Source organism: Periplaneta americana, chromosome 12 (assembly GCF_040183065.1).
Source record: "Periplaneta americana isolate PAMFEO1 chromosome 12, P.americana_PAMFEO1_priV1, whole genome shotgun sequence".
NCBI lineage: Eukaryota > Metazoa > Arthropoda > Insecta > Blattodea > Blattidae > Periplaneta > Periplaneta americana.
Window position 1 is genome coordinate 144063337 of NC_091128.1, and position 25319 is coordinate 144088655.

The window sequence follows — 25319 nt, forward strand, 5'->3', positions numbered from 1 at the left end:
GTTCACCTTCAAACTAATACAAATATACTGATGTCACGGCCCTAATAATGATAAATGTATTACTATTAAATAGTGCAGTATGAATCATACTGTTCTTGAGTTTCAGTGCATGGTGACAAATTGACAGAAGAGAGAACTTACCAAGAGCTCGAGAAAATGAAATATGGAAACAAAAGATGACAGTGAAACAATATTTCTGACTACCTATTTGAACTGCATTCAGAATCCTCGAGAGCAATATCACGTTTGCTCTGCTTCCTCTTAGAACAATGGAGACAGCTGTCGAGGGGTGAAAGAAAACATTTGAAAATACCGCAAGAGAAGGAAAGATCTCATTTCTCTGAAGACATGCACACTGAATGCGGATATGCGTCGTTGACAAGACACGTCCAACCCGAGAGCGGTGAGGGATGTAAGCTAGTTTGATATGCGTGAATATTAGGGGTTTTACTCTTCAGCGTTTCCCCGTTTAAACTGGCTCATCGTTATTGGTAACGTGGCAACAATCTACAGTGTGTTTCAATGGCACGTCCCACTATTTAAATAGGTCTGCAAACAAGACGAAGAACATGGTCATAGGAATAAAAGTAAAGAAGGTAAACTTGCTGACTCCAAAAGAGGCAGTAAAACAAGTGGACAGCTTAAAATATTTGGAGTGCACTATAAGCAGTAAGAATTCAAAGGAAGGATAGCAATGGCCAAGAAAGCTTTTAATAGAAAAAGGAGCATCTTCTGCGGACGTCTAAAGAAGAACTAAGGAAGAAACTAGTGAAGTGCTTTATGTGACGTATGGGGCAGAAACATGGACATTACGACTAAGTGAAGAGAAGCGACTAGAAGCATTTGAAATGTGGATATGTAGAAGGATGGAGCTTGTGAAAAGGAGAGACAGAATAAGAAATGAAACTGTGTTGGAAAGAGTGTGTGACGAAAGAATGATGCTGAAACTGATCAGGAAGAAAAAAAAAGGAATTGTCTGAGTCACTGGTTGAGAAGAAACTGCCTACTGAAGGATGCACTGGAAGGAATGGTGAACGGGAAAAGAGGTCGGGGCAGAAGACGATATCAAATAATACAGGGACATCATTTTATTTTTACTAACATTTTTAATATTAACCTGGCTATACCTTTAGAGAACCGGAAACACAGTTAGCTATCCCCTTCCACGGCTGCAGTTCGATGATACTGGCGTAAAACACAAGCAAATCACTCTACTAGGTATAGGAGGGAAGAAAAGTAGTTCATCCATTTACGTAAACTAGGAAATATCGCGATTTTGAGTTCGATCATTTTCATTAGATTTTTGTTTAATCAAAATACAATACTGTATTAACAATAAGTGTTTTTGCTCACGAACTGAGTTGTCCATTCGTACGAAATTCAATTTTGCAGTGTATATTATACTGTCTACAGCACATTAGCATACAGTATAGAGAAAGAAGTTAAATTCAAAATAATCACAATCTGAATATTTAAACACATTTTTGAAAATGGTGGCTGTTCATTTCGATACAGGCTTCAGTTCTTTTGTGCATATTATCGCACTATAGACTATTACATCTAATTCCAATTGCCAGTTTCGTCCTTCACACAGGGACATCATTTTATTTTTACTAACATTTTTAATATTAACTTTCCTATACCTCTGGATCAACGCCGTTTGCTATCCCCTTCCATGACTGGAGTTCGATGATACTGACCTAATATACAAACAAATCACTTTACTAGGTATAGGAGGGAAGGAAAGTAGTTCATCCATTTATGTAAACTAGGAAATATTGCGCTTTTGAGTTTCATCATTTTCATTAGGTTTTTGTTTAATCAAAATACAGTACAGTATTAACAATGAGTATTTTTACTCACGAACTGAGCTTTCCATGTGGACGTATTCATTATTCAGTGTATATTGGGTTATTTTACGACGCTGTATCAACATCTAGGTTATTTAGCGTCTAAATGATATGAAGGTGATAATGCAGGTGAAATGAGTCCGGGGTCCAGCACCGAAAGTTACCCAGCATTTGCTCCTATTGGGTTGAGGGAAAACCCCGGAAAAAACCTCAACCAGGTAACTTTCCCCGACCGGGATTCGAACCCGGGCCACCTGGTTTCGCAGCCAGACGCGCTGACCGTTACTCCATAGGTGTGGACTTCAGTGTATATTATACTGCCTACAACACATTAGCGTACACTATAGAGAATGAAGTTAAATTGAAAAATAATCGTAATATGGATATTAAACACATTTCGATACAGGCTTCAGTTCTAAAGTGCATATTATCGCACTATAGACTATTGAACTTAATTCCAATTACCAGTTCTTCGTACTAGTAACTCATGTTGAAATAATTCTGTACCTATTCTATAAAAGAGTACCTTACGTACTGTAAATTCAATCTTCACTTCTGCCCGAAAAGATAAAATTACTCAGACATATTATCTACTGTCCATCCAAGTGGTTATGTCGTAGGGTCGTAGAAAGGGGGGAAATCACGTGACAGTTAATCACTTAACGAGGCCCTTTTATTTAAGTTATTTTAAACAGTTGTATAATATTAGGTAGACGTCCAATTCCTAACAGAAATTAATGTTCTCGGAAAAGAGCTAAAACAGCACAGCCACTAGCTGGCGAATAAAAGCTGATTGGGGAAACCGGGATACGACGTAGGCAAATGGACGACAGTACCTGTGCGAAAATGATTCAATACTGAAAGCTCTTTCGTCACTGGAAAATGCGAACATCTTTTTGGAACGTACTGTGGCTACTATGACTGTATATGCGGTCTTGGATCTGTGTGGAAGACGGTTGAAGGGGTGGGAGTGAAGTACATTCAAAAACTCAGGTACAATAAAAATTGAAGTAAAAATAAAATGATGTCCCTGTACTAGTAACTCATGTTGAAATAATTCTGTCCCTACTCTATAAAACAGTATCTTACGTACTGCAAATTCAATCTTCACTTCTGCCTGACCCGCACAGATAAAATTACTCAGACATGCTATCTACTGTCCGTCCAAGTGGTTATGCCGCAGGATCGTAGAAAGGGGGAAATCACGTGACAGTTAATTACTTAACGTGGCCCTTATATTTAATTATTTTAAATAATTGTATAATATTACGTAAACTTCCAATTCCTAACAGAAATTAATGTTTTCAGAAAAGAGCCAAGACAGAGGGGCGAGCAGAAGCAGGTGGGGGAAATCGGGATGCGACGTAGGCAAACGGACGACAGTACGTGTGCGAAAATATGATTCAATATTGAAAGCTCTTTCGTCACTGGAAAACGCGAACATATTTCTGGAACGTACTACACTCACTCAGTGCTGTTTACTATATGCGGCCTCGATTCTGTGTGGACAGTTGGAACTTCATTAGTAGAAGGGATGGGAGTGAAGTACATTCAAAAACTCAGGTACAATAAAAATTGAAGTAAAAATAAAATGATGTCCCTGTAGAAGACTTAAGATATATATGGATCGTATTCGGAGACTAAGAGGAAGACAGAAAACAGGAAAATCTGGCGAATGCTGGATTTGCAGTGAAAGACCTGCCCTTATACAGAACACTATGAATGACATATCATTTAGTTTTAGTATAATTTATATTACTTGCTATATGTTTCCATTGAATTATGGTAATAACTTCATTTTAACCCTTGTTTTCTACGGTTTTAGTAAATGGCGCTTGGCCCACTATGGTTCTGAACCCTTCAATTGAAGCTGCTGAAATGTGTTTGCTCAGACCACTAGTAGGTTATTCACTGCTAGCCCATCAAAGAAATGGAACAATACGGAACGAACTAAATCACAACCGTCCTGGAAATAATTGAAAATTACTGAACTGTTTTGAAGCAGAATGTGTCCAGAATGCCTGCATAATGTATGTCAAATGAAATGTTTCGGTGCAGCGTAATGGAAAGCCATATATTAATAATAACTTTTCGGGAGAACTGTTTGGCAATTCAAACATTTCTATAAATAAAATTTCACTTTTGTTATTTTTACATTTAAAAACTTTATGTTGCTCTTCGTATTGTACCACACATTTACGGCTGAGGATAGATTTTAAACCTGCAATTAGAATGCATTATATAGGGACATAATTTTATTTTTACTAACATTTCTAATATTAACCTGGCTATACCTTAGGATTAACGGTTGAGAACCGTAAACACCGTTTGCTACCCCCTTCCACGACTGGAGTTCGATGACACTGCGTATAATACAAACAAATTATTTTACTAGGTAAAGTAGGGAAGAAAAGTAGTTCATCCATTTACGTAAACTAAGAAATATCGCGATTTTGAGTTTGATAATTTTCATTAGGTTTTTGTTTAATCAAAGTACAGTATACTGTGTTAACAATAAATGTTTTTACTTACGAACTGAGCTGCCCATTCAGACGTATTCATTATGCAGTGTATATTATACTGTCTACAGCACATTAGCCTACACTATAGAGAATGAAGTTAAATTGAAAAATAATCATAATATGGATGTTTAAACACATTTTTTAAAATAGTGGCCGTTCATTTCGATACAGGCTTCAGTTCTTTTGTGCATATTATCGCAGTATAACTATAGTACCTAATTCCAATTACCAGTTTCGTCCTTCGTACTAGTAACTCATGTTAAAATAATTCTGTACCTCTCTATAAAAGAGTACGTACCTTACGTACTGTAAATTCAATCTTCACTTCTGCCTGATTCGAAAAGAGAAAATTACTCAGACATGCTATCTACTGCCCGTCCAAGTGGGTTTGTCGTAGGGTCGTAGAAAGGGGGGAAGTCACGTGACAGTTAATTACTTAACGAGGCCCTTTTATTTAAATGATTTTAAACAGTTGTATAATATTACGTAGACGTCCAATTCCTAACAGACATTAATGTTTTCAGAAAAGAGCTAAGACAGCCCAGGCACTAGTCTTTATAGAGGGGTGAGCAGAAGCGGGTGGGGGAAACCGGGATATGACGTAGGCAAACGGACGACAGTACCTGTGCGAAAATATGATTCAATATTGAAAGCTCTTTCGTCACTTTGAAACGCGAACATATTTCTGGAACGTACTATACTCACCAACTCAGTACTGTTTACTATAACCGTAAGGCGACTTTGACTGCATACGCGGGCTTGGTTCTATGTGGAGGACGGTTGGAAGTTTACTAGTAGAGAGGGTGAGAGTGAAATACATTCAAAAAACTTAGGTACAATAAAAATTGAAGTAAAAATAATATGTCCCTGTATTTCAAATAACAATGTGGAGATAATTAATACAGTAAAACCAATTTCGTTCTAAGTTTTTACATGTCCTGTTTTATTCTATCCACTTCCTCTATTTATATAAATCTGTTTCTGTTGTATTCTCTTGTTTTACTCTAATCATCTTTCATATTTTATTTTTCTTTGCCGCTTCTTTTTCCATAGAATTTTCGTGTCGGAACTCTTTTGAATTTTTCGTTAATTTACTTGTAATATTATGCCTTCTATTTTCAGTCATTATCATCACGTGAATTTAAACAATTTTTAACGACCCCAACTGGTAAGACTTTTCATATATGTATATTTTTTTTTCATCTGAACTAAGTAAATCGAAAAATACAGGATGATTCACAAAGTTCTCCCCTGGTTTATGGAGGTGATTCCTGAAGTTATTCCTGAAGTTATTTTAAACAAAAAATGTAAATAAATTAATGAGGTTACTTTCATAATTACCGAGTTACGGTAATTTATTTCAGGATTTCACAAATAAAAATGCAAAAAAAAAAATTAAAATACAAACAAATGATTGTTTATGTATCAGTTTCTTTCATTTAGAGTGGATTTAAATCAAATTTTCGAAAATGCCTCTCTGAATCTCAAGGCAACGGTTCGCACGGATGTGAACCACACGTGTAGCATTTCGCAGCTTCATACGTTTGTTTCTTATCTCTACGGCATCCAGAATGCGCTGAAGTAACTCTCACGATGTCTTCCATTCACCCCCAGATGCGCTCTACTGCATCAACAATGTTTTCATCTTCTCGCACGTCAAGAATTCTTTCGCAGGAGTTCCAATGGGAGGTGTTTCAACATTGACACAACAGCTTGGATCTCACTCCCAGCGATTGCCATATTTTCTTACACCTCGAGAAATTCCTGTCCTGCCTCAGGGAAACTTACTTTCTGAACAAGCCTCGTATATTATTTTTGACTTAAAACATTCTTCTATTATGTTACATAAAAATGAAGAACGTAATAGTTCAGCGAAACCCTCAAATGATTGGAAATGAAATATATTTCTCTATAATACAAGCTGTTTTTTTATGAGAATAAAATTATGAAGATAATGGTAAGAATAAGTGGAAGAGATGACTTTAAAGTGAAAGAGAAGACGACGATCGAGGATGAAGTTCTAAATCTAAGTAATTTATTTATTTATTTAATTAATTATTTATTTATTTATTTAATAATAACATATACATAAAAACGTTACATTAAAATACCCCGAAAGAGCAAAGCTCGTGTTCGGGGATAGTTCCGTTACATAGATATACATACTTTGTAGATAAAAATACTTATGAATAAAAGGTCACATAAAGATTATGATAAAATTAGTAAATAATAATAGTAGTAATAACTGAGAGAAAAAAGAGAAGGTGTTGAGATTGGTGGATTAATATTAAATTATTATTAGTAGTATAATTAGTACAGGTCATGTTGATATAGTAACCAAGATAAGATAGAAAAAATATACTTAGGATAGAAATAAACTTGTTTTTACAATACATGGTACATAATATAAATACGGGGAAGTCTGTCACATAAATTTTTTAATTCTGGATCTGAAAATTTCTTTGCTTAAAGTAGTCAATTCTGGTTGAAATTTTATTATTGAATTATATAGACGTGGACCATAATTTGTACTGTGTAATAAAGCAGCAGATGTGAACCATTTAGGTTCAACTAATTTAAGAAAAATTTGTGATTGTGGTCCCCTTTTAAGTGCCATATGACGGATGTTCAGACTGAGAGCCTCGTCTTTCTATCTTCCTATTTTACTTTCTTATTTAAACGACAGAATCAATGTCGTAAATCTAGTTTAGCTACATTAAACCAAATCACAATATTGGAAAATGACACGAATATTTAGTACATTGTGTTGCAAGGCGAAAGACCACGAGTTTGATTCCCGATAGGATGGTGTATTTTCTCTATTGATCTACGTACTCCTTTCGGCCGTACCCTAGGGTTCTTTCATACCTATAATGAGTACAAAGAGTATTTCTTTAGGATAAAGGTGGCAAGCGCGGAAAACTGACATCCCTACTGCTACTAATGTCAATTGGAAGTCTTAATCTGCCGCTATTCTGTGGAATTCCACGATCTGTACTAGGAATACTGTAACTCTATCTTCATAGAATTGAAATCTGAATATACAAGGTGGGCCAGTCAAACGGAAAGATTTCAAGACGCTGAAAAAGAATAAAAAGTTACTATTATATCAATTTAATGAGTAAAAATGACACGTAATGAATAACCATTAGGTATGCAACAAGAAAATATAATATTTCTTAAAAATTACGTCAGCCAAGTGACCTCCATTGCAGCGCACACATTCTTCGAGTCTGTCCACGAATGTTGCGTAACACCTCTCAGCACATTGACAGATATCGCAGCGACCCCTTCTCGTATACGTTGTTTTAGGGCTGGAATTGTTCTGGGTGGATTGCCCCCAAACACCTTCGTTTTTAGATGTCCCCATAGGAAGAAATCACATACCGTTAAATCAGGTTACCTAGGCGGCCAAGCGATATCCCAACAGTTACTGTATTGGTCGATCATTGTGGACTTCTTAAAAACCCCTGTAGAACTCTTTCAATGTTCTCTGGGGTTCGAACTGTTTTAACACTACCGTCCCTTTTTTGTCGTTGATCCAGTTGCCTCTGAGTTACTCACCCAAGCTCGAATAGTTTTAGCCGACGGTACAGGCTGGTTGCGCGGTATGTTGAAATGCAGACGGAAAACTCGTCGGGTTTGCACAAAACTCTCGTTATGAAGATAATACGCTTTAAGAGTATATGTACGTGAACGACCACAAATATTATCAGAAAATGCAGGCTCTAAATTTCTAAAATTTTTAAGAACATGAACTCACAATTTCACAAAAATTACAGTGTACCACAACATGACTTACTAAAACTTAAATATTTGATTAACGTATAAAAAAGGTTACTAATAACATTTTTCAAACCAGTTTTATTAAAGTACCTATGAAAAAAAGAAAAATTCTGCAGTTACATCATTTGGCAACCATAACATTTTTATGGTCTCTCTGACATCTTTAACATTTTTCCTGCATGTAATAAACACTTATTTCTGAAAATTAGACTACTCTTAGACATGTAGAGTTATTTATGTTAATACAATTATTTTTTTATTTGTCCTATATAAAATATATTAAAATTTACATAATGTTTTGTGACCTATTTTTTTCTATTTTCAAAGAAATGGGCATTACTGTAGTCTATCTTTTGCATAAATGCATGTTAAATCAGTGTACAATTTCAGAATTCTATATTTAATGGTTGGGAGTTATGAAATAATATGTGTGAGAATTTTCAAATTTTGGAAAATTTAATTTAAAGTAAAAAGTGAATTCTAAATATACTGTTACTACCATTTTTATGCTTTTATCAGATATTTAAGTTCTAATAAGTCTTGCTGTGGTATCTTGTAAATTTTGTCCAATTGTGAGTTCGTTTCCTTATAAAATTTTTGAAATTTAGAGCCTGCATTTTCTGACAATATTTGTGGTACATATAGGCTACGCTTAAGGGGACACTCAACTATATTTTGGAACTTTTTTCCTATTTGACCAATATTTTTCAAATTTGGAGAAAATGTTTAACATACACATGGAAAGTAACATGCAAAATCTCAGCTCATTAGATCCAGTACTTTTCAAAATAAAACATATTTCAATTTTTTATCAATCATTAATTGAAATATCACTTTTAATTATCATTTTTTATTTTTTGGCTTTGTCCATTTGACTGTGACTTCACAATGAATAGGGGAAGAATTCTACGTATTGATTGAGTTCTGTCACGTAAATTAGTGTAGAAATTTAATTTTTCATTTCTATGACACTTTTTCTTCAATTTTTAAGTTGAGTGTCCCCTTAAGTGGTAGCCGCGCAGTTTCCCGGTCCAACGCTCCATTGAAATCAATTAATTGCAGTTTGAATAACTATGAGCACTATTTAACAAAACATGGTAGAGACAAACAACTTGGTTACTAGGGAACGCGGAGATAGTGACGTCACCGCCAAAGGAGTCACAGATTGTAAAGTAAGTAGGTAGAGAAGAGACGGATATATTAGTTCTCACCCTCTATATATGAATAGTATACTACCATCAAATCTTTCCGTTCGACTAGCCCACTTTGTATTTAGTCGATCAATAGAATATATCTGTTTTTAATTCATGAATAACAAATCAGATTTTTTTTTAATTTATTGAGTATGCCCCAACGAGTATAACTCATATGTATGAGCTATACAAGAACACATACATATGTTATACAATGTAATTGAAAAGTCATGAACAACAGTCTGAGAAAAACAAACAATAACACAAAAATTTATGAAAGAAAGAAAGCAAAATAAGAACAAATAATAAGATGACATAAAGTTTTGGGCACAAAGAAGAAAAAGTTTGAAACCATGAAATAAATAAATCACCTGAGAATTAAAATAAATAATCTTCCCAAAAACGTATTTTTAAACAATTCTTAAAACACCTGTATTCTAAAGGAAGTTGGTTAAAAGTTGTTGTTAAAAATGGTTAAGTCTTTTCGTTTCGTAAGTTACTGAGCTATGCTGAGAAAAATATATAGTGTCTTTTTGTCTTGTTAAAAAAGTATGTATATCTTTATTAAACTGAAATGTAATATTACTATTATTAAATTGTTAATAACTTTGTTCATGAAAATAGCAGTAACTAATTTGATAATTGATTCAACTGGTAGAACGAAAGAAAATTGATATAGATATTTAACTGGAGTCAAATAATGAAAACCCAATACATTTCTTTCTTTCTTTCTTTCTTTCTTTCTTTCTTTCTTTCTTTCTTTCTTTCTTTCTTTCTTTCTTTCTTTCTTTCTTTCTTTCTTTCTCTCAGTTTAACCTCTCCCTTCTAGGTGCATTTACACGACCCACGCCACCCGGGCCTTACAGGGCAGCGACCTGTCGGGAGAGGTATTAAGCTATGGATCACATACATACTTTTTTGACCACACAAGGACATGGAGGGCCTCCCCGGATGAGGGATGAGCTCAATGCCAGAGCCACCTCCGATACAACACAAACATTTAAGACATTACACATCATTCACTCACACATATGAAAGGATTAAGGGAAGGATCACCGTCCATGGCCGGACTTTCAAGAGGTACAATCCCGGCATTTGTCTGGAAATAACTGAGGAAACCATGGAAAACCTCAGTTAGGATTTCCGGCCCCTGGGATCGAACCCCGGACCTCCCGAATGCGAGGCCAGCCCTCTACCACGCCGCTAGTCCGCTCGGTCAATAAATTTCTTAAAGCTCTATTTTGAATAATTTGCAAAGGTCTCAAAGCAGTTTTCTTATTATGTCCCCAAATAAATGACATATACATTAAATGAGAGTGGATAAAAGCATAATATGCATTCAAGAGACAAGATATAGGCAAGGAGACTGGAAAACTAAAGAAAGATAGGCCTACATGAAAGAGACAGGAAAGAAAAGTTAAATGGATGCCGCTAGAAAAAAGAATGGGTTACTACGGTCACACAGTCGAAGATGCTGAAAGAAAATAGTGGAGAGAAATAAAATTATCTTTGACTGAACGGAAGCTATTGTATTTGAGCAATTCCTTAAGAAAATGTTTTTTATTTGAAGTGTCACAACTATCACAGTTTCTGCTTTCATTCCATGGCTTTAATATCCCAATAAACGTGAGTATCTTCGAGCAGGAAGAGATAAAGTTAAAAGTCGTGACACAATAGGGGAAGGAGGGATGTGATGTTGGAGACATGTAGACTAGGTTACGTGGCGCATTCAAGATGTTAATGGCGCCGATAAAAGTGCTAACCCTTGTTTTGTACATAAACACAAGTGGTCTTCTTGGAAACCCTGTTCCGTCTTCTTCTACTTCGCCATCGAACCCAACTGCTTGGCAAATCTCCCTGGCACTATCTTCAGCATTTACTTTTCGCACGTCGCAACGAATTCTTCACATAGATCACTGGGCGTCTTTTAAGACGTCGCTTGTCAGACCAGTTAAATTTCAGTAACGTTCTACTCGAACTGCTTCAATATCTGTTATGATTGACAGAGAGTGGTCTTAAGATGTGATTATTAATATTAACAAACTTCACAGGAAACTCACAATATAAACATATCTTGCATCATTCATGAAGAAACTGAAAGATAGAATACAACTGACAAAGAAAGGTGCGTTCAAGTTCTAAGGCAGCGGTGACCAAAGTGGGTGTCGTGATTACATCGTGTAATCACAGTCATTCGAACAGGTACGAGGAGTTTCCTATACATTACTGTGTGTTTCATTCACGTACTGAAGGCAAACAGTGGCGGTATCATGTCACTCTACAAACTCTGTCGCTACAAGCAGTAAGAGGTGGTTTCGTAAAGAATGGAAAGAGAACTTTTCTGTTGTTCTGTAATGTAATATGTTTACTTTGCTCAACGGTTCAATTAGGAGTATATAGAAGCATTAATTGCCACGCTGAATATTTTATTATTATTATTATTATTATTATTATTATTATTATTATTATTATTATTGACCACTAAGTATGTGTTTCTATAATTCTTCTGTACGTGCATGAATATTGATATTTTTAGATCTACTCCTACAAGAATAAAATTATTAGGTTTTATCTCAATTTTAATCTATTTAATCTTTAGATGAAGGTAACTATTTATTAGTTATTCGTTTAATAATAATATTACCCCATCCTTCGAAACTCTAAACTGGCTACGGCTTAACGAACGTAGAAATTTTCATTCTCTTGTTCTCCTTTTCCAAGTCCTTCACACCTCTACACCTACCTATCTTGCCTCCCGTTTCAGTTACTTGTCATCATATCATAAGCTCTTCACTCGCACGCAAAATAGCCTCATACTAGCCATACCAACACATAAGATATCATCGTATTCATCATCATACACAATCTCGCTTCGCGCTTGTGGAATACCCTACCTAGTGACAACAGAGACTGTCGGAATTTAGTAGCGTTCAAAAGCAAACTTATTAAGCATTTTCTTGCTGCGTAGAGTAGGTTTACTTTTTACTTAATTAATAAAAAAATTTTTTTTTCTCTCTTCTTAACTTTCACAATAAACTATTTAGCTATTATTAATCAGTTAATCTTTCAGTACTCAGATTCTTATTGTATTTGTAAATTTAATATTAATTGTAATTATAATTGTAATTGCATTCTTAATATTGTAGTTGTAATCCCTTGGTAGAGGGGAAGAGAAGGCCTGATGGCCTCATCTCTACCAGCTTAAATAAATAAATAAATAAAATAAATAAATTTTAGAAATCTGATTCAATATTATGTGCCAACGAACTGTTAAACGCCAGGAACTGACATGTCTTAAGTCATAGCCAGAAAGAGAAAGATGGGATAAATGTAAAGAAGTCAGCTGCCTAATGGGGTTTGAAATATCTCGTGCTCTAGCCTTTTAATAGAACAGAATTTATAAAAAAAATGATTAAAATAGCTTAATTAACTTGTCCATAAGAAGTTTTTAATTTTGAAAAACTACGAATTCTCGACCAAGTATCGAGAGAAGAATTTAGAAAATTCCTGATTATATTCAAGGGGAAGTTTAAAAAAAGAAGCAAGAAAAATCGTATATTATTCACTGGCTCTTGACAGCAGTGACATTACTGATATGGCAAATCTTGAGATTTTGATCAAGATGTCAGTACAGGAACCACCACTGGTTGTAGTTTTCATGCCAAGTACATTTCCTCCGTCTCCTTACTTCATAGACTGTCTGTCGCATGTAATCACTGCAGCTCGAGTTTTGGTCACTGCTGTTCTAAGGTCTCCTAATTTTTTCTCGGGACTAGGAGCAGATAAAAACATGTAATTAAGCTTAAAAGGCGCAGATATTCTTTGTGAATGCAGCATAAACAGCAATACAGATGGCAGCATCGTACGGTGCAATGATCTCGAGTGGCTGCAGCGAGAATTAAAGAGTGTTTTTTCGAGACTTCAAATGGCGACGTTCTCATTACAGGACCAGCGTATTATCGTCCGGTTTGACCGCTTGCATTTGGTGACACCACTCGACATTCATTATCAATTGAGTGAGACATGTGGTGATGGTGTCGAGGATGTGAAAAATGAGCGTTCGTGGTTGAGGTAGTTGAAAGAAGACCGAATGTCATGTGACAATGGACCGAAAGAGTCTTGAATACGGACCGACAACAGGACTGCGCGGTGGAGAAAGTGTAGCCGTGCACACCTTCACTGCATGTCTCACTCAACTGACGATGCATGTTGTCGGATAACAACTGGCCGGTCTTGTAATGAGAACGTTGCCATTTGAAGTTGCGCCGCGCCGTACAGTACACAGGATGATTCAAAACCTGAGGGTGATAGATGTATCAATAAGGAACCCTTTTTGTTAAACAACCTATGTCTTTTGACGCGTCGCGAATTGATGTCTACGCAGGCTTCCACCAATGCGCCATCGTCTCGAAGGAGCTGATAAAGTCGAGCAAACATTGTGTGGCGAGAGTGATTTCTGTTTTGAAACTGTTATTGGTACATGCGGAGAGCTCTTCTTCCGTTTCCGCGAGCGACATTACCATGTCGGCTAACTCGGGAAAAGTTTATTTTTTTTATCTTTTTTATTTATTTTTTATTTTATTGGGTTATTTTACGACGCTGTATCAACATCTAAGTTATTTAGCGTCCGAATGAAATGAAGGTGATAATGCCGGTGAAATGAGTCCGGGGTCCAGCACCGAAAGTTACCCAGCATTTGCTCGTAATGGGTTGAGGGAAAACACCGGAGAAAAACTCAACCAGGTAACTTGTCCCGACCGGGATTCGAACCCGGGCCACCTGGTTTCGCAGCCAGACGCGCTGACCGTTACTCCACAGGTGTGGACTCGGGAAAAGTGTAGACATCCATTCTCAATTGATGATTAGGCTGAACTGAAAGGAAAAGGTATTCAACATTAAACGCAAAGAAACAACAACAACAACAACCTTCTCGTTTCTTACAAACATCTCAACAAAGAAACAGGGGTGTACACATTCGCATACATTGACATACATTTTCAACGGTAACTTCGAAAAGACGCGTCAATAGACATAAGTTATTTAACAAAAAGTGTTCCTTATTGTTAGATCTCTCACCCCTCAGAACTTGTCGCAGAGATTTTGAATCACCCTGTATATGTCATGTATTCACAAAGAATGCCTGCGTGTTTTAAGCTGAATTGAATGTTTCTATCTGCTCTCAGTCCTGAGAAAAAAATTAGGAGACCTCAGAACTTGAAGGCTCAGAGTACTTGAACGCCATAACTTGTACGAAAATTTTAGATTACTTTACCAACAATCACAAAGAGCACATAGACTGGGTCTTTCTGAAGGAGAGTGAGCATGAGAGTTTCATACTGCAGATTTATGGCACAGAAAAGAATCCCGACTCTAAACTATTTGGCCCCAGGCAATACTTTCAGTCATTTATCATCCCCGCAAATGTCGACTCCATTATTCATCATTCTCGTGTATCAACCAATCATCAGAAGTGTCTGTTCTTCAAGTACCCTTAAGCAATGACTAAAATTTGATGCTGCCAGAATATCAGTATAGGATGTTCGAAGTGATAACATCTAGACGTAGTATATTGCTAAAAATTATAACAAATTATTAGGATCCGAAACGACTTCACCCTTTTGTTAATATGGCGAAAAATCTGCGATATGTAATTATTATCCTATAGTGAAAAGATGACAAGAACCATGGCCACGTCGCTGTTATTTCCGGCGTGGCTCCTCCTCTTTGTTACGTCTTCAGCTGACCGCGTTATTGCACAATGTATATAGCTCGCGCAAGAAACGATTACCGAAAAGCAATGGTCGTTTTGACTTGTGTATGTTGGCACGCCGAGGGAGGAGAGGTGCGGGCCGATGGAAGTACTGTCTCTTCCAAGAAGACGAACAAATGAGGACATCGCTGTGGAATTAAGGAACATAGCAAGAGAAAAATTCGAAGCTGATTAAACGCGCAACATATGTCGTCGTCTTCGTAACAAGTATTAGCCCGAGTGGCCTGTTAGGTCTCAAACTAGAATTTTCAGTCCATCTCTTCTTCGGACGACCTAGAGATCTTTTGCCATGCGGATGGTAATGAAACAGTGCTTTTGGAAGTTTGCATCGATCCATTCTTTCGAGATAGTTGATATTTGCTGATGAACTGCATAATGGGTTCTATTTGAAGTTCTTGCATTATGTTCTCTTTTTTTTTATGATCCCAGCGAGTATATCCAGCTGTTGCTTTCATGAACCTCATCTCACTTGCTGTTATTCTACTGACATCTTTATTCTACACAGTCCACGCTTCACTACCATAGCTTAATACTGGCTGTGCTAAGGTTTTATACAAGCCTATTCTTGTGTGTCTTTGTACTAGTGAATGTTTCATGATTTTATTAATGACTTCCATTGTTATTTACATATTTTTTCAGCAATATCTATTTATCATAAGGTGATGCAACATATGTTTATGAATGAAATAATAATACCGTGCGATACAAGACACGCATTCACATGCAATGGAACAAATTAAAGTCGTAATGTAACTATCACAACGCAAGACTGATTCTATCGATGTCATTTCTCTTTCGACTGTACACTTGAATATCATTCAAGTTATCTCGTGACCTTTCCTGTCGCCCGCTCTTCCTTATCGCAGTGTTTCATTCGCATTCCTGCCGTCGGTATTCCCTGCTTGCGAGACCTACTGTCCGTTACTCAGGAGAAGACGAGCGGAAAGAATGTGACCTTCTTGACTATCGCTGTTGATTATTATAAACATCGCTCAGATAAGCATCCCAGTAGCCAGGTTATTACTCGTGCAGGAAACATGAGTAACAATGCGTATGGAAATTAAAGCTAAGTTGAACAGAAGGAGACCTAATGTTTCCGCTTACTGCAGTACAAATATTGGACGTGTTGTCGTACGTTATCTGTTCACATCCCTTCCTCCTCAGTCCGCTCTCGTCTTCTCCTGAGTCACCGACAGTAGCCGCTCAGCCGCAAGAGCTGTTTACTAAATGTGGAAGTGCATAACGTCATAAGCAGGGAACGGATTTATATGGACTAAAAATATATGAAATATGTAAATATATATGTAGTTATTTTTACCAAAATATGGAATTAAATATGGATTTTTACCAAAATATGGAATTAAATATGGACTTAAAATTATAAAAAAATGACTATGTACGTTAAATATTGGTACATTTTAATCAAACTGAACAAAAAATATAATGGACGTACCTTATCTTCCAATGTAGTTTCAACAAAACACAATTTTTATTGTCTGTTACCATAACAATAGGTTACAAACATTTCTTTCAAGTGCTGAAAAGTGAATCTTCTTCTATTATTCTCTGAGGATAGATTTATACTGACTAAAAGAGCGTTCGACGTCACAAGAAGTAACTGGTACATAATTCAATTTCACAATGTCTGCTGGGGATAAGTCCAAGTTAATCTTCACTGTTGATTCACCACTCATCACAGCAACAACCTTTTGTAGTTCTTCATATCCAGGGTTTTTTGAAAGTACAGTGTCCACCTTAGCTCTTACTGCATCTGCAACTTTACCTCTACCACGATTCAGTTGTTCCACAGTACTATTTATAATTTCAAAACTTTCAGATAGTGAAAGGTGCCTATTTTGGAGACTTTTGAGCGTTTTTATGATGCATGAAAATGTATGCTGAATGTGAGCTAAGTCATTCTTCACACTTATGTCACAGGTAACTGTTTTCGCAGTATCAATTGAGACTGCATCTTCAGAGTCCAATGCAAGGAGAACATTGTTAATAGAGTCTATATGTTCGGCATAATATTCAACTGCTTCTAGCCATGTACCCCATCTAGTTCAAATTGGCTTTGGTGGCAATGGAATTTCAGGGTACATTTCTTTCAACACGTTAACTCTACTGGGAGCTTTGAGAAATACTTTTTTCACTGATGAAATCAACAAATCTACTTTAGGGAAATTGTCTCTGACCACTTCTGCCACACGATGAAATGCATGCGCCACACAAGTAAAATGAGTCAATTTAGGATATACAACAGATAATGCTTGTCCAGCTTTGACCATATAAGGGGCAGCATCGCTAATAAAGAATAACACATTATCGTACATAATACCCTTTGGCCACAGGATACCCATAGCTTCGTTGAACAGTTTAACTATAGTTTTGTTATTGCACTTTTCTAGAACATCACAATGTAAAAGAATTCGTTCAGAATATTGTTCACTTAACAAACCGATAACTACATTACCAACAAGTCTACCTTCTTTGTCGGGAGTCTCATCAATGGAAACCCAAATTGAACTATCTTTAATTTCATCTCTTATCTTCTGTATTGTCTCATCGTAGATGGATGGAGCATACGTCTTCCTAAGTGTTGACTCATCCGGGATTGTATGTTGAGTATATTTTTCAAGGAATTCCCTGAAGACCTTATTCTTTAGTTTGTAGAGAGGAATATCAGCAGAGATGAGAGAACGGCACAGGTCGATGTTAAACTCAGATCTTACATTCGATGTTGTTGGTTGTGTTAAAAACAATTGTCTCTGCTTGGAATTTAGTTGTTTGTTGGCCTGATGTTTACTAGTTGTAATGTGTTGTTGCACCAGGAACTTTTGTGTAGATGATACTGCACACTGACACAAATTACAAAATAATATTTTATTGTCAGTTGATAAACCATCTTCTTTAAATTCTGAAATGTAACTTGTTAGTTTTGATTTTAAATTGACTGAATGACGTACTTTTGGCATATTTACCGTCTTTATAGTATGATTTACAAAACTGAACCTATGTGTACTCTGACTGGCATTTAACTGTTGAGCTGCACAACTGAAGTCTGTTAAAAATTTTAAATTAAATTAATACAGTTTTGTAACTTACTTTCCCATTGTTGATAGGACTGCTAATTTTCAAATAACTCTGATGTTAAAGGGATTACTGAACATGTGTTTAAATCTCTATTGTTGAAATGTATTTTTAAAAGTTAATGGAATTTTGTTTTGTTTTATTGTTAAACCTAATATAATATGGACTGTTTTATATGAAATATGGAAAATATATGGAAATTAACGAAAATATGTACTAAACTCTAAAATATGGAAAAATATGGAAAATAAAAGTAGGATTTTTCAACCCTACACATTGTGAAACATAAAGATAATGCAAAATATAAATTATATTAGCTTTATAAGTAAATATGTATTTACATATAAATCCTTTCCCTGGTCATAAGCGACCAATGACAAGATGCTCAAGTTTAAATGTAACAGAGCTGCAATGTGATTGGCTGCCGGAAATAACAGCGACGCAGTTATTGGACGAAAGCTTGGAGACCTATTCTTCCGAGAAAAGGAGGATAATAATAAATAGAAGGAAGGCTATGAAACTTGTTAAACGAAAGGAATTGAAATAATATAATGTATAGTAGGGTAAACAAAATCGTTACTACGGAGAAAAAGTTCTTGTTTTAATACTGGAGTACATCGGCATATATTGACGCGTACAACTCGTATGTAAGCCCTTGAAGATAAGGGCGTTCTGTTCCCCCGTAATTGAATATCGCGGTCAAAAGTCAATATGATGAGTGCATGAATTTTCATTAATTCGCTGAAGAGCAGCCGCAGAACCGTGTCTGTACAGAGACGGATGGGACGACCCCAACCGCTGTGCATGCTGTGTTGAGTTTTGGTAATTATGCAATGCCGCACTATTACGTTTCTGATAATGCATGACTTAAGAAGCAACAATAATCACCTTTACGGTCGTTTCATAATCATCGTTAACAACTTCATCAGCATCAGTATCAGCAATCACAGACTAATCTCTTAAGCTTCGTTTCGATGCCATTGTCATGAAAGTGCCACATCTACCTTTAAATCGGCATTCTTGTGACTAGACTTCGGAACTTTATGCACTAAAAAAACCTGAAAATTAATGCAATTATGCAGTAAAGACTATTGCAATATGTGCTAAAATTTGAAATATATGCAGTAGAAGTTTGTTTGGTTTAATAATATGATGTAAATGAATAGTAATATGCGTTACAAGAACGGTATATTGAAGTTTTCATGTTCGAGGAAAAGTTTGAAAAAGCGAAACGTAGTTGAGCTTTTATAATTTCCGAGAATTGAAAGAAAACATACCGCTCGTGTATCGTACATTATTTTGTGCGAAGATCGTTTATTACATACCTGAAAGAGGAATTTCCAATTAGCTGCATGAAATCTCCATCTTGGTTTCTCTTCAATGACGGCAAATTTTCAAAACAAAAATATCTATCTTCAACATTGTTACTTCAAAATGTTTTCTGTGTTTACTACACTCCAGCAGGCCGTGATATACGTCTGTCTTTTTTCCCCTAGTCTATGGAATCTTGTTGATTTTTTCACGGCTTCCTTAATGTTACTTGCATCACGAATGCAGTAACTTTAATGGCGTTGTAGAGTTTACTTAATTTTTGCAAATATTTAAAATCAATAATTAACAGTGCAATTTAGGTGAAATTGCAGTGGTAAGTTTCCAATTTATAATTATTACTATATTGACCGTCTCTAAAAATAATATGTTAAAAGCCTAAAGCAGTAAAATCAATATGTCACTTACGCGGTAAGAAGAGGGAATTTGTTGTGTGTGTTAGGTTGGGAATACTGAATGTGGAATTTTAGACTTTCCGCGGATTGGTTTTGTGAGGAAACCAAGTAAATACGCACGATCTCGCACAAAATAATTTAAGGCTTATTCACAATGAAAATTAAACATAACGTAAGCGTTAACTTAAAAATGTAAACGTTACAGTAAAATCAAGAAGATTCACGATGGGAACATAAACATAACTGCAAAGATACTTGGTAACCATGGAAACATAACAACGACGTCATTGCCTCATATTCTGTCGTATACTTCAGCGCTCTAGGATTGTGTACCGTTTGCAAATCACGTAAGCATAAGCATGAAATTTTGGAATTTGCAAACTTTCATGTTAACGTCTAACGGCAATGTTTACGTGAATCATTGTGAATGATCCCATTTGCTAACCTGGGTGCAAACTTCTGTGTTTATGTTACGGTTATGTGTAATTTTCATTGTGAATGGGCCTTTAAAGTAATCATTATTTTTATTACACCTCTTTCTATAAACGTATTAATAATTCATTTTACACACATATTTTAATTGGTACTTTTTTAACTTTCTAACTTTCCAACTTTGCCTTTCACGTAATTTTTATGGCAGTAAACAACTAATGATTTCTCTAAGTTCTCTACTGTGAAACTTCTTCTCTTTTCTGTCAGAATTAATTTAACTGCCGAGAACGATCTCTCGACATCACATGATTTTTTTTTTTTACCGCATGACGTGATAAGTGACTTCATTGTCGCAGATGTTTAAATACATTCGGTTTTGTTTCTATGAAATCAGAGCGCACTGGCAGTTTTGTCGTAACAGCAATTTCATTACTACGACAATACGTGACTTTTAAGTCTCATGTGCCTAAATACATTAATTTTTGGTTCTACGAAATCAGAGTAAAAGTCGGAATGACATCCAGGCGACGCGTATTTTCGCACAAGAATTCGGGGGAGCGAGAATCCACATTTCAATTTGAAGGTTGAATGTGACTCCCCTATGCTAAATTTGCTTATATCCAACAATGCCTTAATGACAATCGAAATAGCGGAAACGGCGTTTTTTCGTTTCTTCTTGTGCTGCCGTCTGCTGTTTCGGTCAACAATTATTAATTACGCATTTTCTGAAATTCTTTGAGCTGTTATTTCTAATGACACCGGTATGATTTTCATAAAAAACACATAGGGTGCTATTCATAGACATTTCGCTAGCCCGCGCTACTAGCGTGCTAAACTAGCCCCGGCTATCGACTGGTTACTTGTACAGGATTCATATTATATCATATCACTAACACTGGTTTATGAATACGAAACACGTTAGTTCGCTGATCATCCACCGGAAGCCCGCGCTAAGAATGTCTATGAATACGGCCCATAGTGACAGAATTATAGCAATTTATGACCCCGAAATGTTTCTGCCGACACACTATATTATAATAAATTATTGAAATAATTTTAGTTTTATTCTTTAAATATATAGAAATTTTATCTGAACAAAATATGTAACTTTATGCTCGACCATGCCGAAATGTAGTAATTATACACCTGGTAGTAGCCCTTTAATGCACCTCATTAAAGTACACCTATTCATTATAGTTCAGTTATTCAGCCAATGTGAAATCACTATTGTACCATTATAAAACCGCAAGTATCGATTATTCTCGGATATGCAATCAAAAGACAATTAGCAAAAAGTTACGGAGGCTGGAAATCCAATACTGTCGAAGAAGGTTATGTTCTGTTACTATAATAATTAGCGTTACCTGTAAATAATATTCAAATAAATTCAATTTGTCATCTCGTTTTTCAATTCTAAATCAATTTGCAGGTTCTATCAAGCCTAATCTTCATGTTATTCTCTAGATTATATCAAGGTCAATGACATTCGTGCCTCGGAAAAAATCAACACTTTCGCGTCTGTGCACATCTCACAATTCAGGTCAGTTCCGCTCTTCACTTACATAACCATAACATGAATACTTATGAATAATTTCAAGTTAGAAATATGGTCGAGCATAAAAAGTCGTATGAAACTTGCCTATAATGGTAATTAAGACGCTCGTATGAAAATTATGAAACTCGCTTGCGCTCGTTTCATAATTAAACCTACTCACGTCTTAATTACTACCATTATAGTCTCGTTGCATAATGTACTATTTTGTTCTGAAAAGGAATTTTAAAATGTTACATTTCTTTGGATCAAATGTCTGTACAATTAAAGGGCATAACTAAAATTCTTCCAATCATTCATTGTCATAATACCCTGCTCTTTTAAATTAACCGAGCTTATTGGGAATTCAGTCAACGGCTTTCCCAAAACACGGTATGAAATGTTTCATATAAAACAATTTTTATCTCCAAAGCGAAGCAAAAACGACCAAAATTTTATTAAACCTTTTCGTTTGAAATATCTCAAAGAATAACCTCCTGAAATTAATGACATTACATACGGTTCATCCTATATGCATTATAAGTAGCTCGCATGTTATATATTTTGAAAATATGTGTCCATGAGGTTCATGAGTGTGTCTCATTTAAGAGTAGTTTTTCCATTTACCCATGTTCTAACTGTTCATGGACCCATTAAAGCAGATCTCTGATCTCGTTGTCAGGTAACGCGGATTATATTATGCAGGGAAATTATAAAGTTATGGCGTGGGAAATAGGAATATTCTGAAAAAATTCTATACCTATGTCGCCTATTCCCATTACAAATTCAACATCGAAATCTCGCGAATTAAAACCTGTTTCCGAAGTAAGAACCAAAGCTCTATAGATTCAGCTAAAAGAGCGTCTACGTTAGAGATATTTTATTTGTTGCTCTTGCTGCATACCAACTTCCTCCTGAAACAGCTCTGAAGATTGCTAAATTTATGGTTCCGGAAAATACGAAAGAAGTCGTAAACTTGATTTTGGCAGACGGAGGAAGTAGCCTATTAAATATTAGCAACAGAAGATGATCTAGCCTGCCCTTCAAGTTGCGGATAATAAACTTCGGCTTTTTAAGCACATTTTCCGACATATACAGTAAAGGACAAAAATGTTGAGCTGCTCGAGTACAGAGACATCATTTTATTTTTACTAACATTTCTAATATTAACCTGCCTATACCTTTGCTACCCCCTTCCACGATCGGAGTTCGATGATACTGGCGTAAAATACAAACAAATCACTTTACTAGGTATAGGAGGGAAGAAAAGTAGTTCATCCATTTAAGTAAACTAGGAATTATCGCGATTTTGAGTTTGATAATTTTCATTTGGTTTTCCTTTAATCAAAATAATTAACAATAAGTGTTTTTACTCATGAACTGAGCTATCCATTCGGACGTATTCATTATGCAGTGTATATTATACTGTCTACAGCACATTAGCGTACAGTATAGAGAATGAAGTTAAATTGAAAAATAATCATATCAAACACATGTTTGAAAATGGTGGCCGTTCATTTCGATACAGCCTTCAGTTCTTTTGTGCATATTATCGCACTATAGACTATTGCATCTAATTCCAATTACCAGTTTCGTCCTTCGCACTAGTAACTCATGTGGAACTAATTCTGTACTTAATCTACAAAAGATTACCTGACGTACTGTAAATTCAATCTTCACTTCTGCCCGATCCGAAAAGGTAAAATGACTTAGACATGCTATCTACATTCCATCCAAGTAGTTGTTACGTCGCAGGGTCGTAGAAAGGAAGGAGGTCCTTTTATTTAAGTTATTTTAAACAGCTGTGTAATATTACGTAGACGCCCAATTTCTAACAGAAATTATTGTTTTCAGAAAAGAGCTAAGACAGCCCAGCCATTAGCCTTTACAGGGAGGCGGGCAGAAGTAGGTGAGGAAAATCGGGATGAGACGTAGGCAGACGGACGACAGTACCTGTACGAAAACGCTTTAGTCACTGAAAAACGCGAATATATTTATGGAACGTACTATACTCACTAACTCAGTACTGTTTAGTATCACCATAAAGCACTTTGACTGCATACGCGGCTTTGGTTCTGTATGGAAAACGATTGGAAGTTTAGTAGTAGAAGGGATGATGGGAGTGAAGTACATTCAAAAACTCAGGTTCAATAAAAATTGAAGTACAAATAAAATGATGTCCCTGTATTTCCTAAGTCAAAGAATGCTACACTGCGCACGCTCCGGATCCAAAGTCTGGTTTATACCACGAAGAGATATTCGTATCTTTTTCCTGTTTAAATACTAGACATACGTATCTATGCTGAGGAGGCATTAAAACATGAGAGGTTTCTATTTAACGTATGTATACAAATATACAGACGTAAAATGCTGTAGTTCTTTTACGTTGACAGCGCTAGAAGCCACGTTAAGAATTCTGTCAAATGTATCGCTTTCGGCCACGTTTGAATCCTCAAATCTTGGATCCAAGGACTTGCATGACAACCACTAGATCGAAGAGGACGACTGAACGTTTTTACATCGTCAATGTATGTAATATCTTGTGGGTCTGTCAAGTGCAGACCCGTCGTTACGCTGATCTCGCGTCACAGGAGTCCTGACGTGTGTAAAGTCGGAGATGCTGGAACAAATTTTAATCTTCCTTACGCAAATCGGATCTCACACCATTATATTTGTGCAATGAGTTGCATAACTTCAGTTTAAAACCATTTGTTATTGAGTAAAATTCAAAACGGAAGGAAATGACGGAGAACTTCATATGGAAACCGGAGTAAATAAAAATTCAAAAAAGTATTGCCTCTGTTTTCATTGAAAGCATGAATAGATATATACAGGGTGATTTACGAGGATTTACCGTCCCTGACGGAGCTTATTTCCGAAGACATTCTGAGCAAAAAATGTCATATAAATATTTGTCCTAAAGTCAATATTTTCAAAGTTACATTAATCTGAAATTGTTAGTAAAATACCTTTTTTCTTTAGTTTTAATTGAGGACCGTTTTCGCAAAACTTGCTAACTGCAAAATTAGCAAAATTGAGATTTTGATGGATTCGTTAACACAAGGCAGGCCTCTACCTGATGGTCAAGGCGTCTTAGTAAAATTGCGTTATTTCTCTTCATTGTAGTGTGTCGAACTGTGATCGTTTTTTCAAAACTTGCTTTTTGCTATAAGTGAGAGTTACAGCAAAGCTTGCTTACTATAGTGGTTTGTCTCTCCTGTAAAATTTAGTTTTTTTTTTTTTTTCAGTTAGCAAGTTTTGCAAAAACGGTCTTCAATTGTAAAAATATTACAAACAGAGAATGAACTCTTCAGAAGTGTCATTTCTTTAATTGGTTTTAGTGTTCTGAAGCTAAAAATGTGTTGTAAATTGTTTTGCACAGATTTTATTTTTCAATTCTTAACTAAAAATGATATCCTTC